The sequence below is a fragment of the Schistocerca piceifrons genome, chromosome X (genome assembly GCF_021461385.2).
Source record: "Schistocerca piceifrons isolate TAMUIC-IGC-003096 chromosome X, iqSchPice1.1, whole genome shotgun sequence".
Taxonomy (NCBI): Eukaryota; Metazoa; Arthropoda; class Insecta; order Orthoptera; family Acrididae; genus Schistocerca; species Schistocerca piceifrons.
Genome location: NC_060149.1, coordinates 263,575,703 through 263,594,519, shown reverse-complemented (window position 1 = coordinate 263,594,519; position 18,817 = coordinate 263,575,703).

Below are 18,817 nucleotides of genomic sequence, written 5' to 3'. Positions count from 1 at the left end.
TGTCATGGTTGTATAAGTTATAGCATTTGCTGCTGCTGTTTGCCAGGCATAGTGCTACTGAATTTCACTTTGTATTACTCTGTTAAGCCAGTTTCACAACTGATTTATTTTTCTTTTTGCTGCACATTGGCTCATATTAGTGATAATGTAGCATTTGCTCTGCTAATTTATATTTATTGCTGCTTGCTTTGCCAATTTGCATTTTTTTCTCATTGCTGTTTGTGTTAGTTGTTTTGTGCTGCTGCATTGCCTCGTCCCTTAGTTTATGCATCTGAGCTCAGTAGATTTAAGTTAGCTTAAGATGGGTTAGGCTATATATGAGAACGAGTTGTGATGAATTGGATGAAATGCATTGAGAAGCTATAAGAAAATAGTTTGGCCAAAAAATGGATTTTGAAAGAAGATATGAACAAAAATTAGGGTTTAGGGACAACAGGTTGAGGTGGGATTTTCTTGGAAATAAATGATGAGGTAAGATAATGGAAAATAAATAATGAAGTAAGAAATATGTGAACATATAAATACAGAAAGCATGCTTGGATAGGATTTTTTTGGTGGAAACAAATGTTGAAATAAGAGGATGAAGTTTTGAGTTGGACTGCAGTACCAAATGTTACACTGAAAACAAACCCTGTCCTTTCCTACTGTGTTATTCTGCTACGTGTTTGTGTACTCTTGTGTATTTGTGTTTTTCCTGTCTTTATGTGTTTAGCTAATACGATTTATGTTGTAGAATTTTTCTAGTACTAAGCTACATTCACTATGAGGAGGAATACTGTTATCCTCAAATATAATTTGCATTAATAATATGTTATTTTCTTTGTAAAGATGTTTACAGACGTTATTAATTCTGTTCTGTTTCAATGCTCATGTGTGAAATTAATGTTTCGAAAACTATTCTCATTATTTTATATATTTACTTATGTCATAATTCCTGTAACGCTGATGTATATGTCTATATCTATTCTTTTGTAAAGCTTGTATTACTACAAATGTTATCTGTATTATTATGTTTTTAATGATGTTTTCTGTATGTTAGTAATTGTATTCTTATGTTGTAAATTTATAATTGTAATGGACACCAGTTCATCAGATTAAGTCACTTGTAAGCATTCATTTCACTGAACACTTTTGTGTTGGTCATAGTATATGCACAAAATGTGACAAATTGGGACTGTTAGTGTTTGCACAGCAAGGGACTGATTAACAGCATTGCTGGTTCTAAGGACAATTCCAAAAAGTTTTGTGATTGCACAAGTGGTGGTTCATGGACTTGCTATATTATCCGCAAGACTCTTCAGTGACGATTGTGCACCCGCACAGTCACAACAGATGGATGCTGGCCATCTCTACAAGGACTGAAGTGGGTCTGCATCTTTGATGATCCACCAATGCCAGACTCTCTACTAAGACTATAGTGGGTCTGCTCTGTGATGACCTACCTACCAATATTCTTCAGAACTTCGAATGACTCTGCTGTGGGTTTGCTCTGTTGTGGCCCATTACCTGTCTGCATGTCAAGAGTCAGCACTGTCTTTCCGTTGGAAGGACAACACTACTTCTTTAAGACTGCATGGAAATCCACTACTTCCGTGAGCATTTTCTTTTACTGCTCAGACTTTGAGAAAAAAAAACACTGCAATTTTACTGAGATGAATGATCAGGACTGTCTTTATTGACTGTGAGAAAATTTTAGCTTTTGACAAACATTGTATCAATAAGTGTGTGCATTTGATTTCTTTGTTATTGTAATTATGAAAAATTTTTTCAAATCTGTATTGGCCACTGCCCAAAACAATTTGTAAAATTTTTTGTGGGGAGCATGGGGGCTATGTAAGTAGGCTGTTTAGGTTTTCGTATTGGTAACACCATGTAGCGCTCTGTATGAAAATCACTAGCTGTGCTGTGTGCAGTCTGTGGCTGGTTGGCATTGTTGTAATACTCGCCATTGTAGTGTTCGGCAGTTGGCTGTTAACAGCGCGTAGCGTTGCGCAGTTGGAGGTGAGCCGCAGGCAGTGGTGGATGTGGGGAGAGAAATGGCAGAGTTTTGAGAGTGGATGATCTGGACGTGTGTCCATCAGAGACAGTACATTTGTGAGACTGGATGTCATGAACTGCTATATATATTATGACTTTTGAACACTATTAAGGTAAATACATTGTTTGTTCTGTATCAAAATCTATCATTTGCTAACTATGCCTATCAGTAGTTAGTGCCTTCAGTAGTTTGAATCTTTTATTTAGCTGGCAGTAGTGGCGCTCGCTGTATTGCAGTAGTTCGAGTAACGAAGATTTTTGTGAGGTAAGTGATTTGTGAAAGGTATAGGTTAATGTTAGTCAGGGCCATTCTTTTGTAGGGATTATTTAAAGTCAGATTCCGTTGCACTGAAAATATTGTGTGTCAGTTTAAACACAGTCATGTGTAATTTTTCTAAGGGGATGTTTCAACTGGCGTATTGTGACGAGCCAGTTGCTCGATAACCATTGACCAGACGTTTTCAGTTGGTGAGAGATCTGGAGAATGTGCTGGCCATGGTAGCAGTCGAACATTTTCTGTACACAGAAAGGCCTGTACAGGACCTGCAACATATGGTCGTGCATTATGCTGTTGAAATGTAGTGTTTCGCAGGGATTGAATGAAGGGTAGAGCCACGGGTCGTAACACATTTGAAATGTAACATCCACTGTTCAAAGTGCCGCCAATGCGAACAAGAGGTGACCGACACGTGTAACCAATGGCACCCCATACCATCACGCCGGGTGATACGCCAGTATGGCGATGACCAATACACGCTTCCAATGTGCGTTCACTGCGATGTCACCAAACACGGATGCGACCATCATGATGCTGTAAAAAGAACCTGGATTCATCGGAAAAAATGACGTTTTTCCATTCGTGCACCCAGGTTCGTCGTTGAGTACACCATCGCAAGCGCTCCTGTCTGTGATGCAGCGTCAACGGTAACCGCAGCCATGGTCTCCGAGCTGATAGTCCATGCTGCTGCAAACGTCGTCGAACTGTTCGTGCAGATGGTTGTCTTGCCAACGTTCCCATCTGTTGACTCAGGGATCGAGACGTGGCTGCACGATCCGTTACAGCCATGCGGATAAGATGCCTGTCATCTCGACTGCTAGTGATACGAGGCCGTTGGGATCCAGCACGGCGTTCCGTATTACCCTCCTGAACCCACCGATTCCATATTCTGCGAACAGTCATTGGATCTCGACCAACGCTAGCAGCAATGTCGCGGTACGATAAGCCGCAATCGCGATAGGCTACAATCCGACCTTTATCAAAGTCGGAAACGTGATGGTACGCATTTCTCCTCCTTACACGAGGCATCACAACAACGTTTCACCAGGCAATGCCGGTCAACTGCTGTTTGTGTATGAGAAATCGGTTGGAAACTTTCCTCATGTCGGCACGTTGTAGGTGTCGCCACTGGCGCCAGCCTTGTGTGAATGCTCTGAAAAGCTAATCATTTGCATATCACAGCACCTTCTTCCTGTCGGTTAAATTTCGCGTCTGTAGCACGTCTTCTTCGTGGTGTAGCAATTTTAATGGCCAGTAGTGTACATTCTTTTTCTCGAAGTATATCTAAAGTCATGCTTTGTTCCTTCTGTATTCAGCTCACTGCTTTGTTCTGCAGCTGTGTAGAGAACTAGAAAAAATGTGAGGTCCCCTGCAAAGGATAGGCAGTCAACTGTCAAATTTATGTTTCTACGTGTACTCGGACTTCACCCCATTTTCTAAACCTTTATTACTCATTCCTTTTCACCAGCTGGGGATGACTTTCTCGAGTACGCAGTTAAAAAGTTCAAACAAGGGTCCATCTCCTTGTCTGCCTTCCGTCCTGATTTCAAAAGCGTCTGAAATCTCTCCCATATATTTCAATTTGGAGGTGGAGTCCACATACTCTACTCCTTGTTTTCCTTGTTTTCTTATATAATATGTAACGATACGACTATGTGGGCGAGTTATTCGTCCACCTATGCCTGATATTGAGGAAAGGTGAATTTGTTGCACGGCTGAACGATAGCAGGCCCAGGGCACAAGGCGTGTCGCCGCCCAGCCTGGCTACTTGACGGTTTCTGGCCAGCCATGGGCAGAGCACAAGCAGCGTCATCAGAAACGGGTGAATCCCAACGCTGGGAATTCGGACGGCTGTCGCTTGAGTGGTTTTGTGCAAAAGATAATGCTCCAGGAAATGGCGAAATGTCATACAATTTTAAAGACAGCTAAGTTACAGCTCTTTCAGATTCGACAATATCTCGCAGTAAAGTATTAATGCAAATCTGCATACATTGACAGTCTCAGATAAAGGAGATGCATCCAGTGACACAACAATATTTCAATATCTTTAAAACTACAGAACTTAATATTTCACAGTGAATAACATTTACATAATGAACCTCTGTATTAACAACTTTTAACTTTGAACAAACTACATCTCAGATGATAGCATTGTACTATAGCTATCATCCCTGAAAGCTATGTATGTGTATCTATTTTATTAATTGGTTTACGACTTCTTTTATATCGCTCTCATTATGCAAATGGTTGTCAGAACATACTATTCTCCACATTTGCACAGCAAATGAATACAGCACCAGCACCTCATATTTTGTCATATTCGTGTAATTATTTAACGCTCAGTGTACTATTTTGCCAGTAACTTTATTCAAATGTTGGCTACAAATACTATTAAAAATTGTGCTAATTCAAAAGTGGTCAGTCACATGTGTTAACAGACATAACAATTACAAAGAAAACCAAAAGACGCTTCTGTCAAGAAGGCATAAATAATTATTTAAATAATATTTACTGGCAATTCACAAAATGGATAAAAGAAGTTGAAGAGGACCTCAGACAAGCACACATAACAGTAAACGATGCAGAAAATAGAACTGAATTCAGGAACATCATCAAAAAACATTAATTTGACACCACAACACAGAAGAGACCAGGATGCAAATGGACAGTGGAGCGAAAGAAACAACACAGTGAACACATGAAGAAAATTTGGGCTCAGAAAAAACATAAACAATCATCATAAAGGAATTCAAGTTCAAACGCTCTCTTAAATGGGAATAATCGAAAATAACAATAATAATAATTTAATGGCAATTCGTTGTCATCTACTGTGAGTGTACATGTTCAAGAATACTAGCTTATTTATTTAGTAACAATCCTTTATTTGTAAGTATTGTGAATGATCTCAGTGTGTCTGCATATTTACAATGTTTCTTTATTTAAATATTCTTGTAATATGTTAGTTTACCCCGGGAAATGGTCAAGATGAGTCAAGTCCTGTTTATAGCGAGTGAGAGCAATGTATTTTTGGAGGATGGGAATCTTTATGTTCAGATAAACGTAACTTTCAATATTTCCACACAGAATTAGTTCTGCAGTACAACACCCCCTATTCAACCAAATAATATTCCCTTACTTTGGGCTCCTTGTTTTCTTTCCACTTTTGCTTTACTGTAGCCAGACCCGAATCTTTCTTTTTTCTTTTTGGTGTTTCTCAAGATTTTTCGAACCTACCTTTCGTGCTCTACCCCTTTCATGTAGAACAAACGTATTTCTCTGGAATCTGATTCACTCTGTTGCCCTTGTTCCGTTCCTAATGGCAATCACCCGCATCTACCACCACAGTGTCCTTGCCAGGACTATATTGTATATCCGATTTGGATTCCTGAAGAGCAATGGCTCATCTGCCAAGTCTACCATGTTTCAGCTTGCATCTCTTAATAAACGACAGTGCCTTATGGTCTGTGAATATGTTTACTGTCCTCCCTGTCAAATAGTACTGGAACTTGTTCAAGGCCCACACAATTGCTAATGCCTCTTTTTCAGAATTGTGTAGCTATGTTCACACTTCATTAACATTCTCCAAGCAAAACTAATCGATCTCTATTGCACATCATTCTAAGTCTCAATTAGTTGGAATATATGAGCTCCAAATCCAAAATTGGAACTGTCAGCAGATGTGCAAAACTCCTTATCTAACATTGGGTGATACAATATTCCACCTATAACGAGAGTTTCCTTAATATTATCAAATTCTTTCTGACACTGTTCTGTGCAACCTAATAGGACGTTCTTTGTAGTTAAATTCACTATAGCTGCTGAATATAGTACCTGTTCACTCACGAACTTGCGGTAAAACTTACAGCGACCAAGGAAACACTTTATTTGTTTCTTGTTCCTTGGCAGTAGGAACCCCTTAATAGCTTCTAGTTTAGCAGGATTCGATCTAATATCTTCTGCTGGTATAATATGACTCAAAAATCATATTTCCCTTTTTCCAAATTCGGATTCTGCTAAGCAAATTGTGATGTTACCTCTTTGAAAGGCCTTTAGTACTCTCACCAATATTTGATTGTGTTCCTGTCAATTGCCTGGCTGCAATTAAAATGTCATCCATGTACTGAGTGATTTTAGACAATAGCTCCTTTCCAAGTATGGGATATAAGGCACTTATAAATGCAGCTACTGAAATATTTAGTCCAAATGGCAGTACCTTGAACTGATAGTATCTGCCCTTATATATGAAAGCTGTCAATTTTCTAAAGTTTTCAGGCAATGTTGTTTGCCAATAGCCACCAGTCATGTCCACACTAGGTAACTTACTAGCAGCCTCAAATTTATGCAATAATTTCTCTCAAGTTCCTGGTCTATCGTTCTCAGAGTCTATTACCTTACTTATAACACTAGAATGCAATGTATGTCATACTGAACCATCTTTTTTGGTAACGTTAACTAGTGGGTTACAGTACTGACTGGTTGATCTCTCTACAGTCTGCAATATAATGTAAAGACAACATCCTCTGTATTTTCTTGATAATGTTATTACATGTGGTCTCAACTTAAAAAGTTGAGACTTAAAATTCATAAAGTACTCCTTTCATTAATCCTGGTCTATCTGCAAATACTTCTGCATATTTTAACAACACATTATCTAGCTCTCTCTTCCCATCTGTATCAATAACAGCAATATTCTTTACTTTATTCTTTATTTCATTTATTATCCCTGATAGGGCTGTTGATAAAATATCAACATATAGGTATTTATTCCACAAAATATCGACATACATCGGCGTTATTTTTACATGACATGTCGATACATTGATATCAAAACAGCAATAGCGAGTAACAAAATTTTTATCTTATATCATTTTTTCACAATTTTTGGAAAATATTTTAAGTTGTTCTTTTGAAATTGTAGTATGACAAATTTTACTTTCACTTTGTGAAGGAGTTTTACTACTTCTTAGCTTTCATCAAGTTCAATCTTTCTGTACTTCTGTACTTGAGGGGGGGGGGGGAGGGGGGGCAAGGAGCGGTCGGTGTGAATGTAATAAAATGTCCGATGTGAAGAATCAGCACACCTGTTGCGTTAAAAAACAATTTTATTTTTATCGCAGTTAGTGTGCTATTTCTTCACATTGCTGTGGGGGCAAATGCTGACATAATCGGCGCTGCGAACAGAAACTACAATGTTTAGCTTCACCACGCAATTTTCACACTACAACTGCTAGGTCGCTGACGTTTGCAGAACTGAAAACACTGGGATATCATCATAAGGTGTTTCAGACAAATCCGATATGTGATGAAACCGAACGAGGGACACCTTTTATTACGCCACTTACGTGCAGTTACCATTGTTAGCAAAGTGGTTATCTGCCAGGTGTGAATGTGCATCGTTTTCCTTTCAGTTCTTGCTCTAAGAGGAATAGGCAGGCCACTAGATTGTTGATGTACAGTATATCTAATAATAAAGCAATGCTTAAATATACATCTGGAAAACCGTTATTATACAGGGCTATTACAAATGATTGAAGCGATTTCATAAATTCACTGTAGCTCCATTCATTGACATATGGTCACGACACACTACAGATACGTAGAAAAACTCATAAAGTTTTGTTCGGCTGAAGCCGCACTTCAGGTTTCTGCCGCCAGAGCGCTCGAGAGCGCAGTGAGACAAAATGGCGACAGGAGCCGAGAAAGCGTATGTCGTGCTTGAAATGCACTCACATCAGTCAATCATAACAGTGCAACGACACTTCAGGACGAAGTTCAAGAAAGATCCACCAACTGCTAACTCCATTCGGCGATGGTATGCGCAGTTTAAAGCTTCTGGATGCCACTGTAAGGGGAAATCAACGGGTCGGCCTGCAGTGAGCGAAGAAACGGTTGAACGCGTGCGGGCAAGTTTCATGCGTAGCCCGCGGAAGTCGACGAATAAAGCAAGCAGGGAGCTTAACGTACCACAGCCGACGGTTTGGAAAATCTTACAGAAAAGGCTAAAGCAGAAGTATTTCTTAAACAGGAGATTGGAAAACCGATGGATCAGTCGTGGTGGAGATCATGATCAACAATTCATGTCATGGCCTCCACGCTCTCCCGACTTAACCCCATGCGATTTCTTTCTGTGGGGTTATGTGAAAGATTCAGTGTTTAAACCTCCTCTACCAAGAAACGTACCAGAACTGCGAGCTCGAATCGACGATGCTTTCGAACTCATTGATGGGGACATGCTGCGCCGAGTGTGGGAGGAACTTGATTATCGGCTTGATGTCTGCCGAATCACTAAAGGGGCACATATCGAACATTTGTGAATGCCTAAAAAAACTTTTTGAGTTTTTGTATGTGTGTGCAAAGCATTGTGAAAATATCTGAAATAATAAAGTTATTGTAGAGCTGTGAAATCGCTTCAATCATTTGTAATAACCCTGTATTTACAATATGTAGCCGATATTTTTATAAACAGGTACTTTTCCTCTATCTACTTGCTACTGAAAACATTCATGAATTATTTTAGATACTAGAGGAAAGTACCCAAAGTGGACCTCAATTTTAATTTTTTCTAAATATATAATATCTGAAATTTACGCTTTATGAGCATTCTATATATACTTCATTTAGTTGTCAACTTGTTTAATTGAAATTTTAAACAGTTTGAAATAATGTTCTTATTCTAAAAAAATTACAAAAAAGCTTACTTTTTTCTTTTTGGAAAACTGGTGCCTAATTTGGACCCCCTTTTAAAATATTTTAAATAGCAATGAAAATGAGTCACAGAGATGTCACAGTGAAATAAAATACAATTAGGGTTAGAAGTATGTATTTTAAAGTAGAAAAAATTGCAAAATGAAACAAAAATCGAACAATTTATGAATACATTGCCTTTAGCGGCAGGACTCACAAATGCAATTGTCTTTTTCAGCCCCTGCACTCTCTGTATGCGCCCACAAGCTACACATCAGGCACATGACCCACAACTCTCCTTTTGTGTCCTCTGAAAACTTCCCAGAACAGAAGACGCACTCACCATCTCCATCATCTAGGGAAGGCGTAACTCCTGGAATGACTTCTAATTCAGATGTTTCACTAGAGATGCTGGCATTTTCATCTTTGTTGCTGTATTTATCATTTTCTTTCTTGAAATGAAGTCGCTTTTTTCCTGGTGCTTTCCTTTTCCTGAAGACCTGACTGATACGGAACTGTGACCATGGCCACATCCACCCTTTTATCCTTGAGCACATCTCTGTTGCTCTGTAGCTTCTTTTTCTTCTTTAGCTTTCTGAGTTTCAACCAGTTGTGTTTTGCAGGGCGAGGAAGTGATCACAGTAGAACTACAAGCTTTTCATCCCCTGGTAGACGTATGCTTTTTGATATGCGATACCGGAAATATGTCAAATGGACTTTTTTTGGTACACGAGCTAAATTCTGGTGATGCACCACATGGTGGTGGAGTCAACCCCTGATCTGCCAAAGATGTTGATGCCTTTTTTTGATTCAATGGCTCTGGCTCATATGCTGAAGATGTCGATGCTTGTTTAGGTCGAATTGCTCTGCCTGATTCACCAGATAAGTTGATGGGGTGTCTGATATCAACGATTGTCTCTTAGCGGTTTCATAAAAAGAGGTTGTTTGCTTTTGCTTTTTGTTTGCTTCGTCGATGTATTCTGCATCTGAGAAAAGCGTCTTATTCAAGGGGTATATCCCTGTAACTTTAAAACGATTGATAGCAATTTGAGCTATTTGACATTTAACATAAGCTCTGCCAAATAGCTCCATGGTGTCATAAGCACAGAGAGCCCATTGATTTTGTCTCAGCCACTGCCTGACTTCTTCCCTGTAGTAGACTTTCAAAGTTCTCATAAATGCCCTATCCAACGGCTGCAATTTATGCGAGCTATGAGGGGGCAATGACGCTATGGTAACATGGTTTGCTCTCGCCAGATCAATTAAGTCAATATTCTGTGTATGACTAAAGTGCCCATCCAAGATCAGTAGCACAGGCTTTTCCTTTGTAGGACTGGTGTTTTCAATGAAGTGTTGGAACCATTGAGTAAATATGTTGATTTGGATCCAGCCAGAAGGATGCAGCATTCATACAGCAGACTATAGTTATAAGAGCTACTCTTTCTGCTGATGTTAAAGCAGCTATTTCTTTTTTCCCCTTCAGGCCGATTACTTTCGCAACTTTGGATTGTACGACAGTGTTACAACTTTCGTGCACATTATAGATTTTGTCTGGGGTGAACTTTCCTTTATCGTAAACTTCCTCTAGAAGTTTGTAGAACTTCTATGTATTTTCTTTGGTGAAACCAAAGGCCCTGCTGTAAGATGTACCAGTAGGTTTCCTTTCTGATAATTTAGCATGATGACGTTTGAAAAAAAGTCTAACCCACTTTCTTCCAGCGATGCCATTATTGAAAGGATGTTGAAGGCCATTGTTTTCTGCCAACTGAACAGCCATTCTCCTCAGGTCGCTAAGAGTAACCCCGAAAAACGAAGCCTCCATTGCAAGACAATAATTGACAAGCACATCTTCAAGGGTACCGCCTAAAACGGTACGTCTTCCCCTTTTAACATTCGCTGCTTCCTCTGGAGTGCCGTATTTCATGTTAGATAATCCCATTAGCGTAGTTTTTGGGACATTATACTGCTTACTTGCTTTTTTCCAGCCCATCTATTTACTTGTAATAGGATCTATAGCCTCTTTCATTTTGGTTGGATTCCACGCCTTCTGATTCGTTTTCACCATATTATTCCTTTGGATACTGAAACAGAAATCCAAAAGAATACATTAAAAAATAAGGGGTCCGATTTGGGAACCAGAAAGCGGTCCGATTTGAGCCACCCATACTATCAGATTTACAATTAAAATAACTTTTTAGACAAACATCAAAATAACATAGCTTATATATTAACATGATACCCATCCTTCATATTAAAGAATATGTATAGATATTATTACTCACCTTCCAGTATCCTAACGAAAAGTAGCAATAAGTAGCACTGTCTCAAAACTTTGATTTCCAGAAAAACACGTATTGTCATCTGAGCAAGCGGCAGCCTGAATGGATGACGCGAGAGCTCCACTACATAGTGGCACAAGCCTAAACTAATCTTTCGAGGGATTTCCACCAGAGTTCAGCACACTGTAGAGTCTGGAGCCCTAGGGGTCCACTTTGGGGCCGGGGTCCGGATTTAGATACTTTCCTCTACTTGTCCTCCAATTCCCTTTTGGGGCTAATGATGTTATCAAATTTAATTTCTCTCTGAGTACCGTTTACCTTTAAGTTTAGGGCCATACTATCATTTCCTAAATCCATAATTGCTGTGTCATCCACCAACAAATCTGTCCCTGTTATCAATCCAGTACAAATATTTGGAACCATCAGAGCACTAACTTCCAATGAAATTCCTTAAACATTTACCTCTAATAACACTTGATCCTTTATTTTCTGACTTTTTCCTCCTACTGCACCTATAACTATAAGTACTTGTAACAGCAATACTGGTACCTCACTTCTACCTCTTATTTGGCCATAGAGCCCTTCTGCTACAGCATATAACTAGCCACCTATATCAATAAAAGCAATTGCTTTAATTCCATTAAGTTCCACATCTACAACGGGTTGGTATTCCTCTTTATTATCTATTTCATCTTCTACAAGAAGAACTTCTCTAATACCCCAGGACTTTCACTTACCGGCCTCTTCACAGTCAATGGTCTGTCACTTATCTGAGCTTGTGTTCGGACCTCATATAAACTCCTTTCTAGATATCCCTTTCCTGGTCTCCCCATTCGTGTTTCCCTTTTGCCTTGTCATCATTACATTTCTCATTTTGCTCTTGATATCGCCCGTTACTGTGATTATTATTATTTCCTCGGTTCCTATCTCCTCTATCATGTAGGTGATATCACGTTCTATCATGTTTCTTGTCATCTCTCCCATTCTGATTTCTTATATGTTCCCTCTGCTCATTTGGTTTCTTTTGTTCCCTCCAATTACTACTTTCTATCAATCTCCAATTTACTACTCTCCAGTCATTACTGGACGTTTCCTCTCATGAAATCGCATCCAGCTGGTTTAAAGCTTGTAAAATATCTTCTGTTTTCTTTTTCTATATCTATATTAATTTTTTTCCGAACACTCGCTGCTAGTTTAACCAATACTTCAGCAATAAGGTCTTCCTCAATAAGCGGGTTATCTAAAATACGGTCTTCTCACACAAACTTTGAAAATAATCTGTATAGCTATGATAACCACTGCCAAGAAATTTCTACCAAGGAAGATGCTGCTTGTAACATTGCACTGAGTACTGTTAGACCAGTACTTGTCTAAGAATTTTGTAATAAACTCGTCATACGTTTGACATCATTTGCCAGCTCTCATTCCCCATGAAAGATCATCTCCTTCCATTCTGCTTGTAACACATTCTATTTCCCTCCTCTCGCCCCAGTTTTCTGGTAATAGACTTTGGAACTGTTTCACAAAGGCTTTAGGATGAAGTTATTCTTTTCCTGAAAAATTATGTATAGTACAAATTTTTAAATGTGGTCTTCATTTGCATTGTTTCCACTGATTTTTCCAGCAATAATCTTTTAATTTTGAATCTAATATCTTTTTCAACTCTGTCAGCAAAGATATCAGTGCCTCTGTTAGTAAAATCACAGACCTCCTTCTCAATATTGGCTACATTTGTGAATATCTCTTTAGTTTTTGTTTCTGCTGATGAGATTATATTAGATAAAGCTGTCCCTGTTTCATTTACTTTTTTATTTACATTGGAGATCGATGCATTATCTTTTTTCAGTTTCATTAGTAAAATTGTAATCTAAAATTTTTACATTCTGTGTTCTTGTTAATTACTTTCATATTTTTTATCAGCTGTTCTTTAGTGTCTCTAGCACTTTCTTCTGTTCTTTTATTAGTTGCTTCGAGTTTTTGGTTACTTTGCTTCTAGTTTCTTGTTAGTTTCCCTAACATTTTCCTCTAGTTTACTCACCATGGCTGAAAACATGGCTTGCATGTTAAATTCTGAACCATTAACTTTTTAGGTTCATTTTCTGTCGTCATACTTTCCTTAACCATTGCCTGAGTGTCTGGCACAGCAGCATTTTCTATGGTATCTAAAGTATTTAATGGGATTTCCTGCTCCTCGTTACCTACAATATCATTCATCCTGACTATAGAGCTTTCTTTCGATTTCGCAAGCGAAAATACATTTTGCATCACTGACAAGTCAGAGATCTCCCGAGCCATACTCTCGCTAATATTTGGTTCGCTCATTTTACTATTAGTTGTCCTTCTAAGTAACATTAACTATATCCAACACTATTCTATCACTTTAACTTTGAAAATCGTATATTTTCCTGGGAGCAGTAATGCTCTGCTACCTCACCGTGCATCTAACTCCGGACCTCAGCTAGAGCGCCTCCAATTCTGGCTACTGTGCTGCGCTGTGTTGCTATCCAAACGATTCCTGTTTCCTCCGATTACGCGGCTTGCCTTGCCACGTTGGATGTCGCTATCTTCTTTCTTCTGCTACGATCTCTTCTCCACGATCGTTCGCCATTCCTCACTCGCGAAATGTTCGTACTCCTGTGGCGTGAATTGTATTTTTCGCCATACAAAAATCATCACTTTACGTGATACACTTCCTGTATTACTTCCCCACACAGTTTAAATGTTACGCATTATAATCACCTCTAACAGTTATTGTTAAAAAAAATGGTTCAAATGGCTCTGAGCACTATGGGACTTAACATCTGAGGTCATCAGTCCCCTAGAACTTAGAACTACTTAAACCTAACTAACCTAAGGACATCACACACATCCATGCCCGAAGCAGGATTCGAACCTGCAACCGTAGCGGTCGCGCGGTTCCAGAATGTAGCCCCTAGAACCGCTCAGCGACCCCGGCCGACAGTTATTGTTCACTTCCCACTTCTTTTCTCGTCGCGTTTTTCATCGAAACTGCGCTTCCTGTTTTGCCCATAAATGTGCAATAAACAGTTTTTTCCGTCGCAAGTTACTTCTCTACAGGCGTTATCACTCACAAGATTGCAAGGGCAAGACGCATCCACTCAAATTATCCAAACTGCGACGGCGTGCAAGAAGCATCCACTGTAATCTATCCAAATTTGCGAGAAATTCATATTCCCGCAAGGGATGCCAAGTGCAAGAACCCCCTCCCCCTTTTCGTAATAAAGCTCCAGAAATGTCTCTGTTTTGTCGGCGAGTCTGTAGATGGTGGTATAAGAGGCGTACAGTACTACTGGCCACGCTTTCACATCCGAATTTCACGATAATTAACCTGCTTACCTTAGTTTGCTGGCACATTAGCTCAGTGTCTTCGGTCAGAGGATTAGCTCCCCTCTGTTATAAAAAATTGAGTGAACGGATCAACGGTGAACTTGAACAGGTGTCATGGGACGTCCGCCATGAACAAATAATAACTAACACAATGAGAGCAAAAAAAAAAAAAAAGAAAGAAAAGGCTATTTGGTAACGTGTTTGCCTCCCATGCAGCGGGCCCGGGTTCGATTCTCGGCCGGGTTGGAGGTTTTTTTCCGCTCGTTGACTGGGTGCTGTGTTGCACTCATCATAACTTACGCGCAAGTCGCCCAATGTGGCGCCACCCGAAGTGAAGACCTGCAACCTGGCGCCCCAACTTCCCCGGATGGGGCCTCCGGGCCATCAATGCCACATGATGATTTTTTTCTTTTTTTGTGATAATGAGGCCACTCCTCCTCCGAACTTAATTAGTGAGCTGCTGCGTAAAAATTCTTCCTACCTGTTATGTGGATATGCTCTCGTAGTTTTATGGCCCCTTGCAGAGCCGTAGTTGCGCTGTTGGATTCTGAAAGTTCAATACTACTGTCTATGTTTTGCGTAATTAAGCGGGAAGAATTTATTTTCGCAAATAATTTTTACATAGGATGCCATTACGGCACGTTTATTTAAGAAGCACGGTAATATGAACTTGTTCACACTGATTATAAGCTGTTAACATTACGAGAGCATAGTCTACCACATGACTAGATCAAAAGGCATATTATCGACGACTGCCAACTATGTCACACAATCTGTAACGTGAGCGTACAATAGGTACAGTTCGTAGAAGATCGCAAATCTTCGATTATGCCAAATTTATCCACTTATTTATTAATATAACTTTTCCTGGAGATTACTGAAAAATAGTATTCATGACCCATAGGCTGCTCCTAATGTTTGATTGGCAGAAGGCAACTTTTGTTAGTAAATATTTATTAATGGTAACAATTACTTTATTCGCGCCAAAATATATGTACTTTCCCCACACATCTTTTTTTCTGACATCACGAGCGATTTCTGCATCGGCACCTCATCCCACTGGCTCTGAAAGTACCAAATAGCCAACCGCCTCTGCTAGCCAGTGTGAGTACCTACCGCTCACTCTTTACTTCATACATACTGCAGCGCTGATAGATTCATTTCACATATGTGAAATGACAAAACTGGAAATAAAGTAAAATGCGCTCTTATCTGCACATAAGGGGTATCTTACAAGCGTCAGTACATCAAAAGAAATCCTTCACTCATGTGTGGCTCTGTTTCAATGGCATTCCTCATTTTCTATTTCTATTGACGCATGTGTGCACGCACTGGAACATTGGTGTGCACCTACGAACACACTGGTCCATTCTGCGATGCTCTGCAATGTGCATTAGCGTGCAATGTGGTGCGGCACATTTGGTGTGGACGCAACTGTAAACTATACAATTTTCTTGTCACAACAGCAGTTTGGGCTCTACTTTCCAGTTGTGATGGAGCTGGCCCTACACAGCCATTTGCCAATATAGCATTCTCTCTGTCGATTCCTTGCACATTCCTAATCAAGTTGAAAAAAGGAGCAGTTCCACAATCAGCACAAAGTAAACATGGCACCACTGACGCCATGCTGCACAATTTAATCACACGTGTAATGTACCACTTGTCTACTGACTAAGAAGGCCCTTCGAGCAATGCTGACACTACATTCCCAGCAGAGCAATTGTAGTGGGTTCTGCAGGACACTGCCATGCTAGACTGTAGGTGTATGCTTCATATATCAACCCAAATTAATCAGTCGAAAGGAAGAAACACAATATTATACAGTAGAAGAGAGTGAAAAAGAGTGAAACTTCAATGTCGAGATAATGATGTCTCAAGAAGTTTGTATCTGTGTGGGGTGCAACACAGTCCAACATGCAGTAAAAAATTCTGCAGTCCATTTGGCATGGCTTCATAATAATGTCTAACTAAGGAGATGAGGACTATCTTGATTCAGGCCAAGACTGTAAAGAGTCGATTCTACTAGTCAATTTTAGGGGTTGTTTTGGAAGGTTTCTCTCATTCATTTGGCTGACTGTTGGCCCTGGGTTAAACTTCGCACAAATAATCCAAAAAAATATAGCTTTCACAACACATTTCTTTCAACTTTTATTATGTCACTCAGCATTAAGAAACAAAAGACATGAAAAAATGCATCAGTCCAATAGCATGATCAGATATTAAGCTTTGTAAGAATAAAAAAGTACTATAGATAGCAACCAAATTTTTAGTTTCCTGTTTCTCCACTATGAGGAGTATAAATCACTGGTATTTTTTGTGTTTTTTTATATCTAATTGTATTTCATCAATCACACTTTTTTTTCTATTGCAGATTTTTAATTTTCGGTATCAACTCAACATTATTGGTATATAAATAGAAATATATTTTGTGTACATTTTCTTTATACTGAATCGTTTGAGACTTTAATCATGTAAGCATGTAATTTCAAGCAATTAATTCAAATAGGTGGCATCCATATTCACATTAACAATACAAAAACAATTTACTTTGCATATGTTAGTGAAATATGGGGAATCATTCTCAGGCTTATTGAATCACTTACCCAAGAAAATAGCAATTTTAGAATTTTGTCCCCTCTTGGATAAATTTCTGTGGACACCCATGACTGAAGGATGGATCTTGGCTGCTTAGCATCCTGTAGTTCACATAAAATATGCCAATTAAATCATTACAAAAGCCCTCAAATCGCCTTCTCATTTCCATAAGTAGCAATATGCACAACATGAAAATTACACCTTCACAACAGCAATTCAGTTTTCTAATTGTTTGTTTATTAATTAACACCAGCCAGCTCTGATCAGCATCTAACATTCCTTCTTAAAATGTGTCATCCCTTTGTATCTCTGTTATTCTGGTTCACATTAGCTTACAGAGATTTATAGGTCTGTGTCTTCAGCTCACTTATCAAAGCATTTATAAAATGAAACACAAAATCAGAACAAATACGATACATCTGCATACAGAACATTGTGTGTGTCAAATATTTATTTTCCAACAGTGTCTTCTTATTACAGTAATTATCTACAAAGATTTGAGTTAATAATGAAGGATATGGAAGAAACCATTTATATAATAAGTGTATGTTGTTGTTGTTCTTGTTGTTGTTGTGATCTTCAGTCCAAAGACTGGTTTGATTCAGCTCTCCATGCTAGTGCATCCCGTGCAAGATTCTTTGTCTCTGCAAAACTATGCAGTCTTATGTCCACCCGACATCTACTTACTGTATTGAAGCTGTGGTCTCCCCAAGTAATATTTACCCCCAACACAAAAATCACCAAATTGACTATTCCTTGCTGCCTAAGAGTGTGTCCTGCCGACTGCTCCCTTCTTTTAGATGAGTTGTGCCATAAATTACTTTCCTCCCAAATTTGATTCAGTACCTCTTCATTAAAATTCCAGTCTATCCATCTACTCCTCAGCCTTCTTATGTAGTACCACATTTCAAAAACTTCTATTCTCTTTCTTTCTATAACACTTATCATCCACTTTTCATTTCCATACAAGGTTACAATCTATCCAAAAAATTCCAGAAAAGACTTACTATCATTTCAATGTCAAAATATGACACTACGAGTATTTCTGAAACACTTTTCTTGCTATTGCAAGTAAGTATTTTATTTGCTCTATACTTCAGCCATCACCAGTTACTTTACTGTCAAATAGCAAAACTTGAAACTACTTTTAGTATCACCAATTTAATTGGACTATCTCCATTATCCTTGTTTTACTTTTGCTCGTGATGATCTTACAGCCTCATTTCAAGACACTATACACTCCATTCAACTTATCTTCCAAGTCCTTTGTCATCTCTGACAGAATTACAATATCACTGACAGCTTCAAAGTTTTAGTTTCTTCTCCCTGAACTTTAGACGCATTCCTGGATTTCTCTTTGGTTTTCTTTACTGTTAGCTCTGTGTACAGATTCAATAACTCCTGTCTCACCATCTTCTCAGCTGCTGCTTCCTTTTCATGTACCTCAAGGTTCACACTTAGATCCCATTCTGTTTCAGTCTCACATAAATGTTCTGCCTCTTAATATTAATTGTCACTCAGTTTTATTTTCAAATGACACATATGTAATCATTGAAACTAACAGTACTGACCAGATTCCTCAAACTGTCATAAATAC